Here is a 16,641-nt window from a genome sequence, read left to right on the forward strand (position 1 = left end):
GCGACCCTGACTGACCTGTATCTAAGAGAGGGGAGGTGTACTAACAACCTGTGGCAATTACGAATTAAATTATCAGGCGCGAAAAGTACCACGTGAGTGTGAAATTGTGGAGAAAAATAAAACGTTAAATGTGAAATAAGTCAGTCGGTGGCCTCATTATTACGAAAGGAAAATTAACAAAAAAACAGAAACGGGCAGCTATTAGCTTCGGTTTTTTGTTTTGTATTTTAGCTAGCAGTGTTGGGATGCTGTCACCAAAATAACAAACAACCAGCGCAGCAGGGCCATCAACGACAGAAGAAAACGGACTTTAACATCAAACAGTGAGTTACATCTTTCTTTCCCAATGAACTAATGTGTCTTAAAATCCTTACATAGTTAAGTTAGATTTCCTATTTTCTGTACTTATTTGTAGTTTAAGAAGCCTGCTGCTGAAAGTTTTTCTATTTGACTGGTGTGCTGTGACAGGTGTTGTCCATTATGTTCAGCGGCTTTTGAAACATCCTTCTCTCAGTGACTAAGTGTAGGGCCTACACAACACTGAGCCAGGCTTTCTAATCAGCTTGTTTAGCCTCCTGGTGTCACTGGCTCTTGTGATGCTACCCCAACTGCAAAGTTGCACTGGCAACACCGAGAAAATATGCAACATTTTACATTTTGCTGCACACATTAAAATACCTGAACTTTGTCAAGTAGAGCCTGCTCTGTCCTTTTTTGTACACAGCCTCAGTGTTATACTTCTAGTCCACTCTGTTGCAGCTCTTCACCACCTCTACCTTTTCTAGAGTGGCGTTCAAATTAAGCCTCCTTCTAAAATCCAACAATTTCCTTTGTGTTGGCCTCTTTTAGTACCGCAGGAGGAAGCCTGCTAATGTACTGTGCTGTATGTTATACTTCAAAGTGGCTGGCCTTCAGAGCAGCTGGACTCCAGAGCAGTTTTAACTACTTGCAGGACCTCTTTTCAATTCATATTATCTTTGGATCAGTAATTTCACACACATCAGGGACAGCACATGAGCATCCATCGTGTCGAACCATAATTTACAGCATTCCTTGAAGCATTGTTTAGTTATTAGCAGCTTGTCAGTGAAGTACTTGGTCAGGGGTGTCAAACATAAGGCCCCGGGGCCAGAATTAGCCCAGCAAAGACTCCAAATCAGCCCCACTAGAAACTTTGGAAAACATGAACAACCCTGTTATGAAACATGTTGCATTTTGTCTCCTGTAGATGTGAAAAAGAGTTTCCTCCTAGCTGAAGTTGTTTCCTACATGCAGGCAGTGTGGTGGACACTTATATTCCTGTCAGTCTGCGATCCTGCTGTGCGAAAATCTCTGGAGCCAAAGAAACAGTGTTCGGGTCAGCCCTAGACATTTATGATCAAGTGGCAACTTGATCATAAATGTGATAAGAACTTTATCACTTTTAATAGCATTGTCTTTCTTCATTATTCATTCTCTTCTGCTCCTTTCACCAGGTCCCTCCTTGTCATTACTTTTTTTTCTCTGTATGCCTGATCAAGACCCATAATTGTTTCCAGTGTATCTCTTGTGGGAGCGAGTGTGAGGGATGGAAGGCGGGAGCAAATCAGATCAAGGAAAGAGTCAGAAAAGGCACATGGCTTTAGTACTTCTCTGTTTCAGTCCACGTGCTTCACCAGCAGTGTATTGCATGTAGTGGGTAACCAAAAGTTCATATGCATCTATGTCACCTTTAGCTGTCTCACTGAGTTGATGGACATTGCCACAGGCCACAGCCAGTTTTAAAACCAGACCAAGCGGCTCAGTTTCAACAGATGGTTGTGTGAATTGGCAATGTTTAGCTCACTGTTTCACGTCTCTTTAATCACTGTGAAAGCATACAAACTTTACGTGTGGGTGAACTTTGGGAAACAATTGGCTTTTTACTTCTGCAGTATTTAAAAAAAGAAAAAGAGAAAAAATATATCCAGTGGTGCTCTGGAGTCAAGTTTCCATGAACACTTCTTTATTTTGTTTGTATCTTAGCTATATGTTGTTGACATGAGGCAGTGTCCTACTGGTGGTACCATGAGTTAGAGTTAATGTGCCCAGAAAGGCAGGAAAAGAGAGAAGATATTTATGTTTATTTTGTTTAACAAACAATAATAAAAGTAATAATATCATAATGATAATATTGTAAGCCATCATCAGACTCTTCACTCTTTTCTGTATTGCCCCTGTGCTCCGTGGCCCATGAAATCACATAAATATGTGGCATTCTGCATTTGATTTTCCATAAAAACTTTTTTGGATCATAATGCTGACACCAAATCTTAGGCAGTAGATGGGCTTTCATCCAGGTATCAGTCAGGTAGAATATTTGCTTGATATAATTCATTATAGAGTTTAGCCTTGGATGTCTCTGCACTAGAGTCTGGAGATACATTTTAGCACAACAGTGTGTTGATTTCATTTTGTTGTTGCATCCCTCATTTTTCAGCCTGAATCTATCCACAAATCCCTCTCTGAGCATAATTCCAGTATTTTGGCGATTAAAATGATGTATTGCATTTTGCGTGTTAGATTCCTTTTCTTGCTTGGCAGTCACAGCCTAGGGCTTCTCTCTCTCTCGCTCTGTCACCCTGAGACCTGGAGTTTTGTGAGGTAACTTCTCTGCGAGTGATTTATACGACACAGATGTTCTGGGATGAGCTCTTGGGAAGTAGTTCAGTGTCTGTGTGATGAGTGTAATGCCTTTAGCTGTGAAACAGAGGTGTCCAAAGAAGTCGGAAAGGAAAACAGTTAGGATACTGTTTTCTACTCTTTTTTTTTTTTTTTTTTCTTCTTCAGAGGAATGCGATTCCTTTCTAAAAGCATCCAGACAAAGCAAATTTGTGCGGTTGTGCATTGTTAGAGTCAAAGATTTTATCACAAATGTTGTCAGATGAACTCAAGCCACACTCTGAGTGAGGTGTGTCCACACAGAAAATACTTGACTTGTGGTTTTGCGCTTTCCTCACCTGTGCTTGACCTTTCACAAGTCCGATGCTCCAGTGCAGCTGCCCACACAGGTGGTGTGGAGCTTGCAGGAAGTCATTTTTCCTCGCTAACACTGATTGGTGTTATTAATTTTCATGTAGTAACTGATTTTTAAAAGATTATCTGCTATACCTTCTCTACAGAAGCGCAGGCTTATCTTAGGTCACAAGTATTTCTGTCACAAACAGCTTTGATTCTCATCCTTCTTTAATCAGGGGTAGGCTCGGAGCAGGATTTTTGGCAGCAACACTAACCAGCTGAGTATTTTTCAGTATCAGTTTGATTTGTTGGCACCATTTGTCCCTTTGTTTTGGTGATTGTTGGTATGTTGTTCAAACACTAAAGGTTCAGTCATAGGCTGGAATAGTCACAGGTTTAAAAAAACAACAACAAACCTTTGATGTAGTGAGGGATTTGTCCCCAGTGACATAAAAAAAATGCAAAGTGAATACTTTTTTCCAACACTTTTTCCAATTATGATCCTTTTCAGTTACATGTGTGTAATGGAGACTGCATTATTTATAACTGAACTGGAAATACAAGAGTGTGAAAAACATGATCTCAGCTATCCTGTTCCAGACTTTCTGTCAGCAGAGACCTCCTGGGGTGAGTGGGAACAAATGGTTCATAGGGAAAAGGATGCCACGGGGAAACCTCTGGCTCATCAGCTTATAGAGGGAAACATGTATTGCTTGTTTGCATTAGGAAGAAGCTGCTTAAATGGCCTTTGAGCTCACTGTATTATCCTATTTAGATTTCAGTAGCAACACTGTTAAATCCTAAAAATAGGGGAAAAATCCCTAATAACAAAGTAACAAAGTTCCTTAATAACATCTGAATGTGAGGTTATAGTTTTTTAAAGCAATGGCTTTATGACATCTGGATCTTTGTTGTTTTTGGTTGGAACGGTCTGCTCCGTACTGTTAATGAGGGAAGACGGTCACTCAAAGTGAGATCAAAGTTTCAAACATTCTTCCTTTTTTAGTCAGCTTTCTGAGTGAAATTACAAAACTCTGTCTGAGGATTCATGGCTTCCATGAACTCACAAGTTTTAAGTAGTGACTGAAAGAAAGAGAATGCCAATACAAGCAGCTATAAGGTGAGGGGCTCAGTCACTGTGGAGAGCTGGTATTTCTCCACATTGAAAGGACCCAATTTGGGTGGTTGGGGCATCTTATTTAGATGTCTTCTGGGTATTTCTTGGTTGAGGTGTTTCAGACATGTCCATAAAGGGAGAGGGCCTGTAGAAGACTCAGGATATTCTGCAGAGATGATATCTTTTGGCAGCCTTGGGAACTGCTTGATGCCCCCCTGGATGAGATAGAGGAGGTGGCCAGGGAGGCCAATCCTGGGGTATTCTGCTTAGACTGCTGCCCCCATGACCCAGCCTAGGATAAGCGGCAGAAAGTGGATCAGTGGATGAATGTCTGTCCTAAGTATAGTTTATCTGTGAGAAAACTGTGTTTAAAATTAAAGTCAAACGATGATCAAAGCCAAAGCTGAGCCTCTGTTTGCTGTAACAGATTTTTGACGTTGACTACTCATGCAAAACCATCGAGAGCCAAATTTATTTCAGGGTCAAATGGGTTCATTAATTCCATTCACTTCTCCCCATAGTTTATTATCAGTATTTTCTTTTTTTTCCACATTGAGTTCTTATTATTTCTTATTCTTATTCACTTAAAATTATGAATTTATTCTTAGTCTGAAAAACTGAACTATATTCATTATTAGAAAACTGCACTCACACTCCTTTACTACTGTGTGTTCTTACTCTGAACACAAAATAAGCATGCATGTCACATTACAGTCAGTCAGGACATCTACAGGAAGCGGTGCCTGAGGAAAGTGGGGAGGATCATCAAGGACTCCAGTCACCCCAGCCATAAACTGTTCAGACTACTTCCATCAGGAAGGAGGTTCTGCAGCATCCGGTCCCGTACCAGCAGACTGAGAGACAGCTTTTTCCACCAGGCCATCAGACTGCTGAACACTTCATAGACACCTCACCTCCACTACTGGAACTTCAACGTTATGCACTCCAGACTGTACATTAATGCCACTGTTTTGCACAATATCCAACTACAAACCTCTGTATATTTTATATATTTTATTTTATTGCTTACTCTATTTAATTTGTAAAATATGTATACACACACACGTAGAAAAACATATCTAGTATACACATCCAGTAATGCATATACTATTATATATTGTACATATATTTATTAGTCTCAGATTTAGCCATTCTTATATTTTGCTTGTTTTATGTTATTGTATTTTTGCACAACTCTGCTGCTTGTGAAGCTCGCACACAAGAATTTCACTCGCATGTACTGTACCAGTGTACCTGCACATGTGATGTGACAATAAAAGTGATTTGATTTGATTTGAGTTTTTAGTGTTTCGTGCTTCTTTTGTTCTAGACATGCATGGACCAGCCAATCATGGTTCTTTACTAGGCACTTCCCACTATTTGTAATCGCCATATTCCCTCGATCTGTACCATGAGGCATGGTTGCAAAAGTAAAAAATAGTGAAGTGAAAAATAGTTCAAAAAAAGAAAAAGTTGTGCTGATGTGTTTTTCACGGTTACCTGGACACCTCTGTTTGCTTCCTAGCAGGAACTGTGGTCAAGACTTGTTCTTTTAATGAAAAAATTAGGAAATGACTGATGGTTGGAACAGTCCTGACATATTAAGTTCACTAATCAACAAATAGGTGATAACATCACTGTTTCTAATACCACAAACATCAGAACAAAAACCTGTGTATTACAAAATGAATCCTTTTGCCAGGAGTATTTGGAAAATGAATTCTTGGGAAGAAATGGTTTGACAGGAAGTTACTTCACACAATTAGCCCTGCATATAGATATAAAGTGAGCTCTTGAGTGTCTCCTAGTCAGACGTTACCTCTGGATAAAACCAAGCTGGCTTTTTCCCTCTGTTTCCAGTTGTTATGCTAAGCTAAGGTAGCTGAGTGCAGGCTCTGTCTTAAATAAGAGCAGAGGCATTAAGGAAGACATGCGATCTCACTTACGGAGCGCTTCAGAGGGGAGGTGAAGGAAAGCAGATTCTGTACCACTGCTCTGTTTCAGTTTTTTTTGCTTGGCCCTTCTGTTAAGGTACGTCTCATCATATCTGGGGTCAAGAGTGATAATGTTTTAGATACATTGTGCTTTGTGGAGGAAACCATAGCTTACCTACTAATCTAATACATAAAAACACATTCTGGGCTCAACAGGAGGGGATGTTTTACATCAGCAGTGATTACAATAACCATTTGAAAGAGTATCATGGTTCATGTAGCTTTTTCCTCACAGATCTGCTTTTCCCTCTAACTTTTTTCTGCCTCCTGTAATTGCCCAAGTCTCTTTTGTCTTTTATTGTCTACACCCCCTTGTGAAAAAGGACATGATAAAAGGATGTGATAAAGGCATGGTGGCTTGGTGGCACATAAAGTGTCTGCAGAATATATCTGATCTTAACCTTAGACAATTTAACCTTAAGCGAGGCAGAATTACTTTCAGGTGTGTTTTAACAGATTTTCAACTGTCATAACAATTAGATACCATTCATCTGCTTTAACAGTACATGTTAATGTCTAGGCTGAGGGTTTTGCATTAAAAAATAAAATAAAATAAAGTCTCTCCACTGAAGTTGACACATTGTGGTTTTACTGGGGATTATGTGTCTTGACTGGGTTTTGGTTGAGTGCACTGACTTCCTGCTGGCTTGGTAGATAACCAGGAAAAATGCCAGAACATAACACATAATTAAACAGAAGCCAGGACGTGGTTTATGTGGTGGATTATGTTTTTTTAAAAAAAATATTGTGTCTTTTATTATTTCACACAGATTTAGATTTTGGAAGGAAGTCAGGGAGTGGTGTATGTATATATTTTTATTTGTGCTGTACATGCTACAAAGTTTCTTTTTTGCTTTTATTTTAACAGCTTCACTGTCTTGGACTGCAGCGGATGACGTTAGGGCGGCTTTCCAGCTCTCAGCACATCTCCAGAGAAGAAGATGAACGACTGCTGCTTCCAGCTGCTGTCCAAGGCAGCTGAGTTGGAGTGCATCTGATGGTGGGATGAGATGCTCTCTGGGGAAGCAGCTGATTTTAAGGATATGAACAACAACAACATAGCCAGCGAGGCAGCCAGTAGGGAAAGCACAAGATGAGAAGGGCCAGAGGTAAGCGACTGAACATTCAAAATTCGAGTGAAAGGATAGAAAACAAGTAAATCGGCGACAAATACCATTGTTTGCTGACATATTAAAAAAGAAAATTCTAATATTGATCCACAATATACATGGGCGGTCAATACTATAGATGCATGGCCTACTCAAATAAGAGAAAAACTGAAAAAATATTGATGGATTTTACTAGCATCATAGAAATAAAATCATTCTTGTTTATTCCAAATCAGCAGTAACTAGAATGATGCGTCATCAGAATTGAGAGCTGAAGCGTCTTCATATCTTACTAAGAGTTAAAAAAAGCTTGAATGTATAATAAGTACCTGAAGCTAATACACATTTTTATTTGATATGATATATGTGCTGTTATGCGGAACGAATAAAGGCATATATTTCTTTTTTCTCTGCTCGGTTTAGGAAGTGATGAGCTCTTTGGCCAACTGCTGATCTTAGCAGTGCTAAAAAAATCTTTTTGCTGTCTGGCCAATATTAAGAGTTGTTTGTGACAGACATATTGAAACCAGATGATCCTGTGCCCAAATACATTTTCCAAGTCTTCAACCAATGTGTGTGTGTGTGAAATCAAGACATTGCAGCTTGCACACCAACCTGTCAGCTGGAGATAAACAACTCACTTGTGTGATGTATCATGTATAATGTAACACAATATATTTATGTGTGCGACCTCTTCGTGTCCTCATTGTCCTTCATTCACTGATTGCTGAAGGATCTTTCTCTATGGTCTGTTGACACTGCGAGGTCACGGATCCATCTACTGGGAATACAGTGCAAACTTACTGTAAGTAATTGCGTCTGTGTGTGTGTGCGTACATATGTTTGCATGTGTCTGGATATGCTGTGTGCATAGTCGGCCAGGTGGATTAAAGAATGTTATGAAAAATGTAAAAGACCTGCGAGAGAGAGAAGGGCCAGCTGGGGTGATTGTGGCACTTGGAAGCAGAGACACTTTTTCCAGTCTGCACATTAATCGCCTGCTTACAATTAGACCTAGATGTATTTGCTCTTCTATTCTTCTTCTGTGTTCAGAAACTACTAACCATACTAACTCAAAGAATCAAACGTTTATATTAAGTCATTTAGCAACATGGTTGTGCTTTCAAACATATATCTACGCGTGCACCATACCAGGCTAGTACCAGGTTGGATCCCCTTTTGCCTTTAAAACTGCCTTAATTATTCATGGCACAGATTCAACAAGGTGCTGGAAACATTCCTCAGAGATTTTGGTCCATATTAATGTAATAGCATCAGACAGTTGCTGCAGATTCATCAGCTGCACATCCATGATGTGAATCTCCTGTTCCATTAAATCAGTACAGTGACCTCACTGTCATGGTCAATGAATCAGTTTAAAATTATTTGAGCTTTCTGACATGGCATGTCATCCTACTGGAAGTTTAAACGATCATCAGTTGGTACTAAGATGCCCAAAGTGTGCCAAGAAAATATCTGCCACATCAGTCTGAGCTGTTGATACAAGGCATCTAAATTCTGACTATACCATGTCACAGAAGATATCAAGACTTAACAGATCAAGCAATACTTTTACAGCTTTCTATTGTTGAATTTTGGTGAGCCTGTATAAATTGTAGCCTCAGTTTCCTGTTCTTAGCTGACAGGAGTAAGCATTGGAAACCGTCTCCTGCATACCTCAGTGGTTGTTTGACATAATGCTCCTTGTGGCAACGGTTGTTGTGATTTAACGCTACATAAATAAAATTAATTAAACAGGTAGAGTTGAATTTTAGCTACTATTGCCTTCCTCAGCTAAAAGCAGTCTGGCCACTCTACCTGCCATTGAGCACGAACAAGCCATTTTCACCCAGAGAGCTGCTGTTCACTGTAAATTTTCTTTTTATCAGATCCTTCTGTGTAAATATTAGAGATGGTTGTGTGGAAAAATTCCAGTGGATTAGCTGTTTCTGGAATACTCGGATAAGTTTGAACTCCACGTTGGTTGAGTGTTGAGTAATTGCATATGAGAGCATGAGGGTGGGAATGGATGTTTGTATCTGTGTGTGCCTGTTGTCTGTGTCTATATGTCAGGTTGGGTATCAGACGCCACCTCTCTGGGGACATCTCAGGACATCTAAGGTATGGAGGCCTATCTCCCCCCACCACTTCCCCTGCCGGTGGCGGACTCCCTCAGACATCGGTGCGTTGGTGGTTCTTTGTGTCCGGGGATGGGCGCCCAAGTACACACCGGCTCACTCCTTGGTGGCTGCTTATCGGGGCCTGGAGCCTGGGGCTCGCTCGGGCCACTTCAGGGGTGGTCACTCTGGCGCAGCTGGCTGCCGGCGGAGCTCACGGGCACGTCACTGCAACCCCCCTGGCTTCTGCTCCGCGGCTGCTGAGTGACGCCTCATCTGGGACTCTCCTCAGCTCTTTCTGGGATAGTGGCACAGCTGCCCCTCTGTTGGTCTTCCTTGGTCTCTTGTGTTCTGGGGGCCTCTGGATGTCTGGAGTTTTGATCTCCTCCATACCTGCTTCATGCCCTGGTGGACGGGGCTGTGGCTCCCCACACCCTCTAGCAGATCATTACATGAAGGAACTTTTTAAAAACAAGCACGTCCATGCTCACAGGTGTACACACGGGTGCTCACACACACAAACTACACCCTTTTTGGCTCCTACCTCAAAGCACACTGTGCACTGTCGATATTACGCGCTGCACAATAATGTTTAATATTTCGTATTTACTGTTATATTCCCATATATCATCGTGATGTTGTTTATTGTATTACTCTCGTTTTCTTCTGCTTGTTTTCTTTTTTCTTTCTCAACAGGTGATCCAGGTGATTGATACATGTATTTTTTTTGTCTGCTTATTTAGTTGGTTTTTGTTTTTTTTTCCCTTTATCCCCATCCCTCTTCTCCGCTGTTTTTCCCCCTCTTCCTTTCTCCCTTTTCTCTTCCTCATTCAAGTCTGTCCCGTATCTAGCAAGTGAAAATAAAAAAGAAATAAAATAAACAATAAAAGGTGAATGAAATAGACCATTACGGCAAGGCTGGGATGGTCAATTTGGTAAAGTAAATCCGTTGGGCATCTTTCTTCGCCTTTAGACAATAATTCTGATGGCAAAAGAACCAAACGGGACAGTTTGAACTTCAGCAACTTGCCTTGACCATCTCTACATGCCTATATCCATTAAATTCCAGCCATGTTATATTGGCTGATTCTATATATACATTAATGAGTAATTAAACAGCTGTACCTAATGTACACATTGTCAACTACTAAATGTACTTTTAGACAGACAATGGACATATTCGGTTTAAAATTGTTTATTCTCTGAAACCTTTCACAGAGACTTTAATATTTTATTTACTAGGACAAAATGCATGCTGCAAATGTAGTTTAAGAATATTCCAAAGCTGAGTTCACTCTACGAGCACTTTAACAGTGAACATGGTTAAAATAGCTCCGTACTCTGATTCACCATACTTTAACTTGTGAAAAGAAGTAGGGAAATTTTAGTTGAAGGTAAAGCTGTCATAAAATTTGTCTGGCTCTCTTTAGGCTGCTCTTTTGCTTCACTCCTTTTTACCTCTCAGCCCTAAATAGTCGGTGGGTGGCGTGGACCCACTTTGTAAATGCGATAACTGGAAAAAGAGGTGACGTTAGGAGCTTCAATTTTTTTTAAATTTATTTATATATTTTTTATTAACCTGTCCTGTCCTGTCCTGCTTTGTTGTTCGAAACATATTTGCTTTCCCAAGAGGAACACCGAAGACTTTCTGTAGCCTCCTCTTGTTATTGAAATAGAAAAAGTAAAGGGTGAGAAAAAAGAATGGGGGTGGGGGAAAAAGTCGAGGATGAAGTAAACAGACACACTGAGTCTCCAACTGCTGCTGTAACAAAGTAAACTCAGATGATACACAGAGTGTGTGTGTGTGTGTGAGAAAGAGCGAAAGAGGAATCCCTCAAACTTCAAATTGATAATTTAGGTGTATCTACCAAAAATCTGGGACGAGTTTGAATCTCATTGATCTCGACTTATTAAAGGTCAGACGTCAAGTTTGGTGAAAATCTTGTGAATGCGATATCTTGTGAATGCGATAACTCAAGAAGGAAGTCACCTAGGATTTTTAAATTGCTACCATAGGTGTGTCTGCAAGGGGCTGAGGGGTAACATGTATGTTTTACCCTTATGTCCTACTTGCTACCACACTAGAGACTCTCACAGTGAGCTGAAATGAAACAGATGTCTACACATTAAGAGAATAAAAGGTCCGTGGTTCCTTATTTTTGTGAGGGACAGGATATTACCTGAACATTTTAGACTGAAATTTATCACTTTTACTTTCTAATTTTATTTTACTTTTCATTTTTCCTACAGTTATTGTTTATTTGCATTTCTAATGTGCTGATTCAAATTAGTGAAAAAATGGCCCCATAAACATAATTTTCTTCTGACAGCTGGATCAAAATCATGAGCCACCCCACAACTGGAACCATTTACTGTACATTCTTTCCTTTGTCAAATGTCCTATTTTCACACACAACACATTTTCCACATGACTATCAACGGCACTAAGACTAATTCAGATACGATGAGACGCGTTCTGTTTAACGTTTAAACATCTGTTGCTAGTCTAACTTAGATTTAGATATACTGAAGCGTTAAGTTTAGACCTCTAAGTGACAGAACAGATAATGAAAGTAAGACTTTTGTGTTGTCTATTGTTATTGTTTATATCATATATTATGCTCTCTGATTTTGAAGATAATCACTATATATTTTCTAAAAAATGTGTGCTTTTAGTGTGTGGTGGCCTAAAAAATAGTGGTTGAATGTGCATAGATTTTTTTTTTTTAAATTTAAGGTTTTAAATGTTATTGGAAAGAGTTAAACGTCAGAACCAGGTCTAGAGTTCATCCCAATGGTCTGGCAAATGCTCTAGCAGGTACTACCTGAGGCTGGCTGTTTCAAATCCTTTTTTCAGTGGCTGGAAACTATTTTAATGGGAAACACAGGGATGAATAAAAAAAAAGAGTTAAGAGCTAGAATTCTCCTCTTCTCCAGGCCCAATTAGATGTTGGCCTGTTTCTGTCAGAAATCTTTCAGCAGTTTTTCAGGGAAGCATACTTTATGACACCGGCACCACATCTCTCGAGTACAGTCCCCTGAGAGAGCGGGAAAGAAAAAGGTTTAAAGAAATTCACAGTTCAGTTTTCACATATGCTACAGATGACCTGCCAGTCATATTATCCCGTTTGGTAATGAAGTGAGATATTGTGTAAAACTTGCTCCTGGTAAATTGCTGGATAATGTCCTCATTTGTATCAAATTAAACGCAATCAAGCATTAGCATGGTCGTTACAGACCTGGATCTGAATGCTGCCATGGAGAATATCTCCCACATGCTGCACATGCTGTCAGGTTGTCTGCAGTTCATTGCAATCTACTGTACTTTCCTTTACGTAGGGGCCTTTCTGGTGTGTATTTATTCACAGTTCTTTTTGCTGGATACAGTTGTTCATTTTTAGGTGATGTTAGGGTTTGTGCCAGAACTCTCTAATGGTTTTCACTTGTGTTTTTTACAGCAGAAAGTTTTTCTCAAAGGCATCAGCAGCATTAGCGTACAGTAAGACAGTATTTTGTTTTTGGCAAGTGCAAGGACATATGGGAATCTAAATTTTAAAGCTTATTGATTTAGAAGTGCTCATTTACTTTATCCTTATGCTTTAACCTTTATGGATGTTTGATATGGTTTTCAGTGTTTGTGTGACTGAGAATAATGTTTATGTTCCTGTGGCAGGATCATAGACTAAATGGACTGGAATTTATAGTGCTTTTCTACTATTAGTGACATTCAAAATTTCACACTGTACTTTACAAAAGTCAGTATTTGGTATGACTGCCCTTATTCTTCAACACAATCTCTCTTAGGGAAGTGTTCTTATAATTTCTTTAAGTAGTCTTCAGGAATAGTTCTCGAGACGTCTTGAAGGAAATTCAAAGATGGATGTTTCTGCCTTTTGTTCTGTTCTCTATCAAGATGATCCCACAGTGCTTCAACAATGTTGAGGTCTTGGTTCTGGGGATGCCAATCCATAAACAATGGTGTTCCACTATGTTTATCTATCCTTCTACATTCTCATTGTCATCCTGAAAAATGAAGCCTTTGCCAATCAGAGGATTTCCAGATGGGTGAAGTCTGATGGTTCTGCATCCATACCATCAGTTTGGACAAGATCTCTAGCATCACTGACTGAAATGCATTACCTCCATCACGTTTTATAGATGGCTGTAGACGCTCATTGTTGTACCTTTCTTCTGACCTCCTTCATTCATATTGATGACAATTTCACCCAAAAGTTCAAATTTTGAACCATAAGACCTATTGCCGCTGATTTTCGTTCCAGTTCTTGCATAATTTGGCATTCTTCATCTTTTTCTCACTGTTTCCCTTTAGAATGGCTTCTTGACAGCCACCCTTCCACTGAGACCATGTGTGATGAGTATTCAGTGATCAGCAGATAGTAGATCCAATGAAGGTCCAGCTGTATCTCCAAGGTCCCATGTCAAGTCATTGCTGATTTTTTTTGTCCTGTCCTTTCCCAAGGACAGGGCTTTTAGATACTGTTCGTCTGTTGTAGATAGTTTTGCCACTTCTTCCTTTGTCCTCCTTTTGTCCAGCTTCTCCAGTTTTTTAAGGACACACTGCACACCCAACCTTTTGACTAAAAGCTCTTGTTTTATCTAAGGAATTGTTCAATTATTACTAAAGAAATGGGAATAAATGAATTCAGTGAATGGGCTGCTAATAACAAAGTGCCTAAAAATACAATTTAAAATTGTTTTATTGTTGAGTTGTCTGCTGTGAGTAGACAGAACACTGGTTCATCTCTTGAGTTAGGTGCCTTTTTTATGAATGATTCATTGGTCTGTGTTGGTTTATCCTGTCTTTCTCCTCTCACCCCAAACCAGTCACAGCAGATGCTCCCCCAAAACCAAGTGCTCTCGCATAGAGGTTTTTTTTGATGGTTGAGGTTTTCCTCTGAAAATGATCAGGTTCAGAGACTTGACTGAAAATGAGTGAAAAACTACCCAATGACCAAAGAAAAACTCTGAAAGATCTTCAGAAAGCCCGGAGAAATTGTGAACATGTTTAAAAAAATATATAAAAGTCTGGCCCCTTTGGAAGAAAAATAACAAATAAATGAGGCGTAAGTCGAGATTTTTACGCTGTACTTCAGTTTTAATTACACGTTAAATATATTTTCAAATGCCAAATTTATTTTATATAAGAGTATCCTTTATGATCCTCCCCTTCAGAGCAGAAAACCGACACTGTGAGGCAATGTGAATTTTTACCATTAGAGAAGATTGAAAACATAGTAAACAACACAGACCACTGGCTCATGAGTTTCTCTCTGGCAATTTAAGGATATCCCTCTCCACCAGGAATTCTGCTTCAAGCAACAACTTTGCTTTACTGGCCCATCTTCAGCTGTCTCTTAGATTCACTTCAGATGCTGCTCCTGAGGAAAAACAGAGTGTTTTACTTAGATGCACCACTCTGTACTGATTGGGTTCATCATGGCCAGACCTCTGTCTGCTATGTGTTAGATGGTGATTGTGAACAAATCCCACTTTGCTTTTCCTACTTGTTAACTTCATAATTAATCTGAGGTCATTTTATTATTTTTTATTCCTGTTTATAGCTTCAGGAGTAGAGGCATGCACAGACATCCGCAGCAGAGTAATGCTCACATTCTATGAATTCTGATGAATTAGTTTCATTTAGACAAGTTTAGTAATTTTGCTAGTCTTTGAAAATTGTTCTTAATGTGATAATGTACCAAACACTGTTGTTCGTATCAGTCTAACTAAATCTAAACGGTTTAAAGAAGTTGTCCTAATCTGATAGTGTTCATCTGTCGCACATGGTTTAAATATCTGCTGGCTAAACTGGAAGTCCTGGCATCAGATAATAGATGATAGATTTTCTAGATTCAGGTATTGCAACTTGATATTTTGTTTCAGTAGTTTTTCAGGGTGTACTTAGATGATTGTTTTCTGTGTATCTTTTGTGTATTATATTATTTCACTTCCTCACAACTGATCACTTTTTGGGGATATGGTGCTCTGATTGGCTGATATTTTCCTCTGTGAGTTAACTGCCGTACAGACTTTCTGGCTAATTCTGAGCTTTTGCAAATGCAGTTTCACTTTTGTTGTGTGATTACGTTTCCAGTGTGCTCACCTTATATATAATGACGACTTAATGACCGTCATTATATATAAGGCCAAAGTTGTACATCTAAATTTCGAGAAACGGAGCATGCCAGTTTGAAGTTAGCCTCAATACTATGACTAAAATGCATTTGTGTGTTTCATTTTTGTTGCCTCACATTTGGTAATATTAACATCCACGGTCGTTTTTACAAGGTTGGCATTTAATGTTGATTGGCTGATTAAGAAGCAGTAATGTTTTTCCCGTCTCACTCTTCCGTGGTGATTGGGACCAGAAGACTTTTTTTTCAGTCCAAGATTGCCCATTGCGCCCTCACAGCTGCAGAGTTGACATGACTGAACTGGGAACATTTTTTCAGGTGGAAACATAAAAATAAACCTTGGTCTTATCTATCATGTGACCTCTTGTTTCTTTATTTCTTTCAAATATACAATTCTTGTTTCCCATCTGCCACACGGACAGCCTAAACAAGGGCAGTTAGAATAAACTGTGGGAAAAGAGTTTGAAAAGAGAAAACTGGACTTTCAGATCTGATTGTTTTCCTTCATATTCCATGCATTCCAAGACAAAATATGCCTTTGCCTTTGTTTCAACCTGGGCACAGAATCAGTTTTGTCTATTAACTATGGTTTTCTGTGGCTTAAACAATCCAATTCTTTCTATCTTTCTCTCTTCCTTTCCCTCGATCTATTATTCTGTGAATAAATTATAACCTTAACCCTGCCAGTGAACGATGCCGTAACCAGCACTGCTCCTGCGCCAACCCTCAACCCTTTGACATGAAGACAAATGGATTAAACCCTGCAGGGACACCTGTGGTAAGTTATATGTATCTCCTGTGAGGTTGAACAAGTACTACTGTGTATCCATTTAGTGTGTCTTACTTCATCATCTGTCGTATGTTGATTTACTCTGGGTTGTATCCAGCTAAATTCTTTATTGGAAGAGCCTCTCTTATTTTTCTGCTTTGCAGTCCAGACAGTTTAGCAGATAAATGGACAGAAAAATGGAAAGAGGGTGCATTTGGTTGTTTGTTTTTTTCCTGAAGGTGTCACAGGCTTTAGTGTAAACTGTGGTTTTCATGTTCTGTTCAGCAATGATTTGATGATGTGGTGTGGAGTGGATAATTATTTTCCACTTCCCCAACCAAAGGCATGTGCTAAAGCTTCCCTTAGCTTGATCCTGTGATTTATTTCTCCTAACTCAAAGCAGC

General features: G+C 39.5%; 1 long non-coding RNA gene across 2 annotated transcripts; it reads left to right on the forward strand.

Annotated features, from left to right (window-relative positions):
* On the forward strand, nucleotides 1-14,142 carry LOC102776371 (uncharacterized). Of its 2 annotated transcripts, XR_004843560.2 has the most exons (4): nucleotides 1-92; nucleotides 232-323; nucleotides 6,956-7,196; nucleotides 13,644-14,142. It is a non-coding gene; the product is annotated as an uncharacterized LOC102776371 (long non-coding RNA). The 2 variants fall into 2 exon arrangements; XR_436811.3 differs by having other exon boundaries at nucleotides 7-323.
* Nucleotides 14,143-16,641: the final 2,499 nt, after the last annotated feature.

This window comes from Neolamprologus brichardi, chromosome 16, assembly GCF_056152115.1.
Source record: "Neolamprologus brichardi isolate AB-2024 chromosome 16, ASM5615211v1, whole genome shotgun sequence".
Taxonomy (NCBI): Eukaryota; Metazoa; Chordata; class Actinopteri; order Cichliformes; family Cichlidae; genus Neolamprologus; species Neolamprologus brichardi.